This window comes from Bombus bifarius, unplaced genomic scaffold (genome assembly GCF_011952205.1).
Source record: "Bombus bifarius isolate JDL3187 unplaced genomic scaffold, Bbif_JDL3187 scf7180000008015_frag, whole genome shotgun sequence".
In the NCBI taxonomy this organism is placed as follows: Eukaryota; Metazoa; Arthropoda; class Insecta; order Hymenoptera; family Apidae; genus Bombus; species Bombus bifarius.
In genome coordinates, this window is record NW_022884391.1 from 31,246 (window position 1) to 40,046 (window position 8,801).

The 8,801-nt window shown below is 37.4% G+C and overlaps 2 pseudogenes; one reads left to right on the forward strand and one right to left on the reverse strand.

Moving 5' to 3' along the window:
- Positions 1 to 78: 78 nt before the first annotated feature.
- Positions 79 to 1,923, forward strand: LOC117207052 (annotated as a pseudogene).
- A 268-nt stretch (positions 1,924 to 2,191) lies between these two features.
- On the reverse strand, positions 2,192 to 4,648 carry LOC117207053 (annotated as a pseudogene).
- Positions 4,649 to 8,801: the final 4,153 nt, after the last annotated feature.

The following is an 8,801-nucleotide window of genomic DNA, read 5'->3' on the forward strand; positions in this document are numbered from 1 at the left end:
TCCAAGAGCGCCTAGTAACAGCGACGCGAGAAAGGATAAGCAGTGTCAAAACAGAGGTACGGTTTCATATTTCAAGGAATGGCAATTGAGAGGCCAAAGTATGTGAGCCGAAAAGTGTGTGTGTGTGAGAGGACGAGAGCAAGAGCGAGCACGACCGAGCAGGAGTGTATTGGCGAAGATCAGAGCGAATTGAGTCGTTGAAGAGTAGAGTCGTTAGAGGTTTCGAGTTGTCGAAGAGTAGAGTCGTTAGAGGTTTCGAGTCGTCGAAGAGTAGAGTCGTGAGAATTGATAGAGTTGTTAGAGAGAGAGAGAGTGTGTGTGTTAGATTCGTTGTGACGAGAATGATCAAATAACTGTAAAGTTATTTGATATAGGTACGAGTATTGCATTTAGTTCCGTTAAATAAATATCGTTCTCTGTCCAATTTATATCTGTATATTCAATTTAATATTAATAAATTGTAAGTAATCGAAAAAAAAAAATTTCTATCCTTATTTTTCGATATTACAATAGTTTACTGCTAGATCTAACACCTTATATTATTCATTCTAAAATTAAATGTTACTCTTCATTAAATTCCCAAAAATCCGATATTATGCCTCTCAGCGTCATAAAATCTGCATTTGAAAAGAAGTGTTATGTGAGAGAGAAATCGGATGATAATAATAACTTAAAAAGAAAGAAACAAAATCAGGAGTATGTGGCACTCGCCAAAGAAATAAAAATTGAAAAGATATGGGAAGACGAAACATGAAAAACAAAGGGAAACGAAACAGAGAAAAACCAGAGAAAGATTTAGAAAAGGAATATTCAAAGAGAATGTGTGTTGAACAAACAGGAGAAGAAAAGACTAAACTGGAAGACCAAACCTTCCGAAAAAGATTTGGAATATGCTGACTCAACTCTCCTTCAGGATAAAGAGTCATCTTGCGATAGTAAAGATGAAGTAGAAGAAAAACTAAATCTGAGAAATAAGAAATTAACGTCGAGAACAAAAAAGACAGGAGAAACATAAAATACGTCAAAGAGAAGAAACGCTCGCCAACAACCAGTTACCAAATTCTGTACATCAGTTCCACAGATTAGTTTTAGCTAGTCTAGACAGTTCAATAGTATGGTTACAGTATATGGCATATCATTTACAAACAACAGAAATCGAGAAAGCAAGAGCAGTTGCAAGAGAAACGGCGAAAACGATTAATTTCAGGGAACAGAAGGAAAAATTAAACGTTTGGAAGGCTTGGTTGAATTTAGAGTCTAAATTCGGAATTCCTAAAGCACTGAATGATGTTTTTCAAGAGGCACTGAAAGTATACAGTCACATGTTGACTGTACATGTCGAGGCTAGCAGGCAGATGGAACTAGAGAAAACAATTAATACCATGATTGGAAAATTTAACCATATTCCCGAGATGTGGTTTAATTGTGGAGAAGGGTTACTAAAAATGGGCTTGGGGGACAAATCGAGGCATATTATGCAGAGAGCATTCCAATCTTTGCCAGCATCTGAACGTATGTACACTACAGAAATAAAGAGAGAGCAGTAACTCTGTTTGAGCAAATTCTAAGTTCTTATCCGAAACGGGTGGATATATGGTCTTGTTATGTTGATTCTCTAATTAAATCTAATGATACTGATATAGGAAGGTAAAAATATTTTTTCAACTATATTTTGTCTTTTTAATTTCATAGAGCATTTACCTTCTAATAATTTGCATTTACAGGAAAGTTCTAGAGAGAGCAGTTGTTCAGGCATTACCGCCTAGAAAGGTGAAGATCCTCTTTAAAAAGTTCATCAATTTTGAAGAGCAGCATGGTACTGAGGAAGACGTGACTCGTGTTCAACAAATGGCTGTAGAATATCTAGAGAAGCAGTGTACAAAATGATTAAAAATAATAAAACGTTTTGACACATATTTCATTACATCATGTGAGCAAAACCTTCGTTACTTCGCGCAAGATGATCTGTGCGACGTCCTTCATTATCAGACCGTCAAGACCCAAGCACCATTAAACAGATCCTCAATAAACCTAAGGCCCCACCATAAAACTTTAACTTTCCAACGTCATTATTTTAACACATGTTTTAAGTTAATCCTTTTGTCCTGAGGGACTTTTTAAGCCTAGAAAGGTTTTCGGTTTATGGAGGGTTATTGGAAAGGTGCTTAGGTTTATTAGGCGCTCTTAAAAATTACGGAGACTGCGGGTAGTGACCTAACGGAAAAAGTGGATATTTATCTAACGGAAAATCCGGTTTTTTCCCGTAAACAATGACACCCCTAGCAAGGTTGGTAGGAGGTTTCCTTCTCCTCTCACCACTCAGTAACATGACTACAACCAATAGGCATCACATATCGTTACTTTCACCTTACTAACGAAAAGTGTGAGCAACGAATCCGCTTTCTTCGTTCAAGAAAACATACCCACACCGAGCTTTCCTCCGTAATTGCATGAGAGCGGAACATCAGTCTCCTCTATTGCTACGTCAACTACAACAAGAAACTCAACTGTAAGGGTCTTGCTTGATTACCAAAGAATATTGTGCATGTGTATCGCATCTTCATACGCTAAATCGTCGTCTACGACATATATCATACGCAACGGCGTAAGTTGTAAGTACAACGGTATCAATTTGTTGAAAATACATAGGTTATAATCCTGTTAATCGCAGCGCTATACCACCTCAACCACCCTTATTATCTCAACGGAAATCAGGAGATCGATCTATTCGCGGCGTCGATTATTATAATCGTAACGGAAATTTACGACTCCCGCTGACGTTTTTCCTCGTGATTGCGTCTCCCCGTGATTGGTCGAAAATACAACCTTAATTACACAATACCTAAAACAGTCCAGTTATGTAAAGTTTTCTACCACATATGCAAAATACTATTAATATTGATACATATAAAAATGAAAAAGGTAATAATAACTTGACATATTTACAATTTCTCTGATCTCAAGTGCGTCCTTTTTATTGATTATTCTGTAATGACAAAACCAGGAATATGTCTAATCAAAAATCTTTTAGTACGTTTGGGACGCAACTGCTCCATTGTGCAGCAGTAGTTTTAGCTAACCGATCGTTACAACCACGTCGGCGCTATTGACTTCTTCAGAGGTCTCGGCGACATTTGAATTGTGCCTGAAATTATACAAGTTGGTTTTGTAGGTACCCAGGTAGATACCCTTGTCCAAGAAGTCTTCGTTATTGTACTTCCCGTTCGTGGTTATTACGTTTTGCGTCTATCTTAAGCATATTTTTTGAGATAATCCATGATGCATCCTGAAGACATTAAATAATGTAGATTTATATTGTTTCGACTCGAGATATCTACCCGATTCATTTATGTGATGCTCTGTATGAAGTGTACCATTGATCAATTTGAAGAAAGACACATTTTGAATTTTTGGACGAACTACAAATTTTTGATAGTTAGTAGCCAAAATTGAGAAGCTAAATCAAAAACCGCGCGGCCACCGTCTACTTCTTCCTAAATGTAGTCATAGACTATGGACATAAAAATATGGATCGTACCATAGGTCTATGGTTTATTCATCTCTGGATATAATGTTCTTGATTCGTGATGTAGTCGCACGTGGGTTGGCTCGTTGCTTATTGCCCCGGTGTAGCCGGTTCCTCCATCTGGTTTAGGATCAGTTGCCTGCAGCTTGTAAAGCAAAAAAATCAGAGCCTGTTGAAGAATTTTAAAGATAAATCTGTCTTATACTGTTCATTCTAAAATAAAACGATATATCTCATTAAGTTCCTCAGAATAAAGTATTGCGCCTATTTGCATGGTAAGATTTGCTTTCGAAAAGAAATACTATGTAGAAGACAAGTTGTGCGATAATAATAACTAAAAAGAGTTGATATTTTATAGAGTGCTTACTTCATAAATGAAATTATAGGAATGTCCTGGAGAAAGTACTTGTTACGTTCAGATGCTGGCAAAAATTGCAATGCTCTCTGCATAATGTGCCTCGATTTATCCTTCAAACCCATTTTTAATCATTCTTCTCCACTATTAAATCATGTCTCGGGAATATGTTTAAACTTCCCAATCATGGTATTAATTCTTTTCTCTAATTCCATCTGCCTGCCAGCCACGACATGAACAGTCAACATGTGACTGTATATTTTCAGTGAGTCGTTAGACCTCACTGCCTCTTGAAAAACATCATTTAATGAGTCAGGAATTCCAAATTTCGATTCTAAATTCAACTAAGCCTTCCAAACGTTTAATTTTTCCTTCTGTTCCCTGAAATTAGTCGTTTACACCGCTCTTGTCGCCACTGCTCTTACTTTCTCTATTTCTGTTGCTTGTAAATGGTATGCCATATACTGTAACCATACTATTGAACTGTCTGGACTTGCTAAAACTAATCTGTCGAACTGATCTGCAGAATTTGATAACTGGTTATCGACGAGCGCTTCTTCTCCTTGACGAACTTCACGTTCCTTCTGTGTTTTCTGTTCTCAACGTTCAGCGGCACTTAATTTCTTATTTCTCAGTTTTAGCTTTTCTTCACAATCGCTAGATTACTCTTTACGCTGAAGGAGAGTTAAATCAGGGTTGTTATCCCAGTAAAATCCATACGCAAATATCCTTGGCTTCTGCTCGTTATCGTCACCATTCAATCCGATTGTAATTGTTCGCGAGTTGTGATAATGAGCTTGGGCTCGAGGCGACAGTCAGTCGCCAAACGTAGCCGCGGTCACGGGATGAACGCTTTGTCTAACAAAGGCATAACAAAGGCATAATTCTATAGCTCTCTTTAAAAAGGAAATAGTTGTAACACTCGACAGTAAACATTCCAACGGTCTCTGTGCCGTAGCTTGCCACACGCAGACCCTATTCTTCGAGTAAGATGATTGCCAGATGTTGATGCGTCTCCGCAGTACATGTTCAGCTAGCCCGAGGGCCTGTTATAAATCTTAAGATTTAGTCAACTAAAGTCCTTCAAACAGACAAACAGTCTTTGTCCCAACTACGGGAAAATAGGGGAGACCTATTTTTCAACGAGCGGCGTCTCCCACTAGCAACTTTCCCTCGAGGGCGACTAGCATCTTTCTCTAACCACCGATATGGAGATTGACCGATTAGCAGCAACGCCAATTTCCCTTACTTTCTGAACGAAGGCTTTTCTCGACGAATCCGATGATCTCGTATCCTTAGACACACCCCATTATAGTTTTCCTCTGTGGCATCATCGGGACGGGAAAGGCATTCTCGCTCGCGATCTCATTGATGAAAGGAGTAACTCTCTACGACCAGTGAATATTACGCGTCCGACTTAGATTTTGTGAGTACGTTCATCTATCATCCCGTCGACCGCGGATTCGTTATTGAACCTAGGATCATTGTCATTAGTTTCTCGTGTACCTATCGCGGTTACTTGTCCGGTTCTATAATAATCGTATTTGCACTAGTCAATGTCTTCTCTATTGCATAACGACAACGTGTAACCCAAACGAAGATTCGTTTCACGCCCCTAACCCTAATTCTAATGTAAACCCGACATATATTTTGTGGCATGCTTGTAAAATCTAGACATCATTCTTTTGATAGCTTTTCATAATTGTATCAGAATTTTAAGATTAATTAAACGAATATTTAATAATAATTTTAATATCGAAAATAACGATTATTATACTACGAATTTTTATATGAATAGAGTATGTTAGAATATGTGAAACATAAGGTCCGGTCAAGTACTAGGAACAAACGAAAAACAGTTTTGTACGAAGAAAAACAAGAAAGATATAAAGAATAACAGGCTTTGTTTTCGAGAAAATTGATCTTGGAAATCTGTTTGAAACATATAAATTTGGTTAGTTACCGATTAAGCAGATGGAAGTTATTTTACGTGCAAAAATAAGAGAAAAATGTGGAATAAAATCTTTCCGTATAAAGCTTCATTTTCAAGAAAAACGAATTTCTTCGTGCTCAGTTGATAACACTGTTCAACACGTAATTTTGCAATCTTCAATTTCTTTTACCATCGTTCCTGGTATGCCATCTACACCAACCGCTTTATTCCGGTTCATCTCAGCTCCGGCATCCAGTAGCGCTTCCTTCGTGATCAAGCCCTCGCTGACACTAATACTCCCGTGGATTCTACTTATATTTCCCCTCGGTCTCGTTAAGAAAAGCTCATCGACAAGGGCTCGAATCAGTTTCCTCGTCTGCCTCTTCTTTTTCCGCAACTCCCGAACCCACTGTACCGCGTCTTCAGTTCCTCACGCCACTGCTCTCTGAGTTCTTCTTCTCGTCGTCATCACCTCCTCCTTTCTTAACTTCATCAACTGTTCATTCCGGCAATAATTATGATTTTTCTTGCCCGTCGGAGGGTAAACCCTTTTTAATTCGGAGGTACATGAGGTTTCCACCGTAACAGCGTACATCGAGCCCTACTGCATAGATGTCCCTCGGTATTTGTTACTAAGCTTTCCTAATTAACCATTGCTACCAGGTGACCCACTTAGCCAGATTGACATATACCATTTCATATTGAATAATACTTTACTTCATGCATGTAGATGGCACCACTCCTTCATGTATCATAAAGCCCCTAAAGAAGGGGCCCGCTTACCAATATGGCAACCGTGCGACACGTGCGCGTCTCATCACGTCGTTGAAACTATTATGTGATCCCTACTTCCTACACTCCACTGTATATAAGTATTTGCATTTGCATTTCCCCTATCCCATCAACTCACAGTTGACCCCAGTGACAAGAAAACCCCACCGTGTCCCAATGAGTGCTACCACCCACATGTACTTTCTTCAATTCATCGATCTACTGATATTCATGTGCCAATCCAGCAGGTATTAACCGTGTCGAAGCCACCCAAAGGGTAGTGTTAGTGTACTATTGTGTTCCATCGTGTGCAATTGCATTCTCTATCATACTTCATAATCTTACAACATTTAAATCTATTATATTAATTATCATCTCGAAGCCAATATTAAATATTGTTGCGTTGTCAATTAATACAAAACCATTCTCGTTATTCAGTTAAAAGTAAAATAAATAACGACTAAAACAAAAACAAAACACGATAAACAGGCTTAGCGTGATGAGTTATTGTTATTAAAGGCGTTTTTAATCTTTCACTTTTTATTTAGCTAAACTTTATTTAGTTACATTTTTTGATTTTCTATATTCTATCTCATATAACGTAGCTTAATGTAAAAAATTCGAATTGTGTCAATTCTTGCCCTAACCATTAATTTAGTAGTTTGTAATTAATTAATTAATTTGTAGTTATGGAGCTATAATAACTCGTCAATAAATGCGAACAACCAACGTCCTTTCGAATTATCTACAACAACGTACTCACGCATATTAAACATTTACGAATACGTTATATACATTAATTTATTACTTTTTAAATTATTTACTGTTTCCTACTAATTCCTTTCCTTTTTAGTTTTGAAAATCAACGATATATACTACCACTTTCTAATTCTTCCACTGTTTTCCATTATGAACTGACTTTATCTGATGAGTCATTATAGTTCCAAATATATTTATCCTAAGCTATTGTATTTAAATTACTTAAGATTGAAAATAAATTTCTTCTTAAAACTTTATATTTATATAGCTCTTCAATTATATTACGTAGAATACTCCTCCATTATATTACCACTCTTTATTATATTTTATTTAACTCTGGCTTCTTCTAATTCAATTCTAATTTTATTTCCTTTTAAAGTTTTATCATTTAAATTGAAATTCGTAATTGCATTTTCTATAGATATTCGACTTTACCAACTCCTCTTCATATTTTAATTCAATAGTTCAATAATTTATTGCTTTATGTTCTTCGTTATTGTTCACCTATGACTCATCACGCCATGATTATCGAGCATTACACTTCTTGTTTCTCTCACATTTAACATTAGATCCTCCAATTATTCCATTTATTTTTGTTCAGCTAGGATATTACCATTTAATTATACCCAAACATATTGTAACTTACTCACTCGATCATAATCCACGTCGACTCCCTTGTAACATACACCCTGATATTCACTTAATACTATTCCACTCACACCAATTCTCCTATCATCTCATCCCACTTCACACCCCTTACAATTTATCGTAATAATTCATTGCACTTCCCTCTCCCTTTGTAATCCATTGTAACCCATTGCAATTTTCTTGAAATTCGCATAAGCATACTGTATTTTCGACCAGTCGTGGGGAGACGCTTTCGCTAGGAAATTCGCCACGGAAGTCGTAAATTCCCGTTACGATTGTAATAATCGACGCCGCGAACAAATCGATCCCCTGATTTCCGTTGAAATAATAGGGGTGGTTGAGGTGATATAACGCTGCGATTAACAGGGTTATAAAATATGTATTTCCAACAACTTTACACAAGATAGTAACGCCGATACGTAAGAGGTAAGTGAAGAATAAATGGATTGCTCTTAGATGAGACAATCAGTGTAGAGACGATGACTGATCTGAAGACAGAGCTCGAGTCCTAGTAGATATGTTGTCGTAGAGGAAGTCTTGAGGTGTTGAGTATGTTAGAATGGAGAGTTAACTGAACTTCCGCTCTCATGTAATTATGGAGGGAAGCTCGGTTTGTAGGTATTTTTTGAACAAAGGAAGCGGATTCGTTGTTCACACTTTTCGTTATGAAAAGTGAGGGTAACGGTCCGCGATGCCGCTTGATTATAACCCACCTTAATGCATAAAGGTATGAGGAGGAAGCCTCCTACCAACGTGGCTCATGGGTGAACTTGTTCATGGAAAAGACCAGCTTTGTCGTTAGACAAACA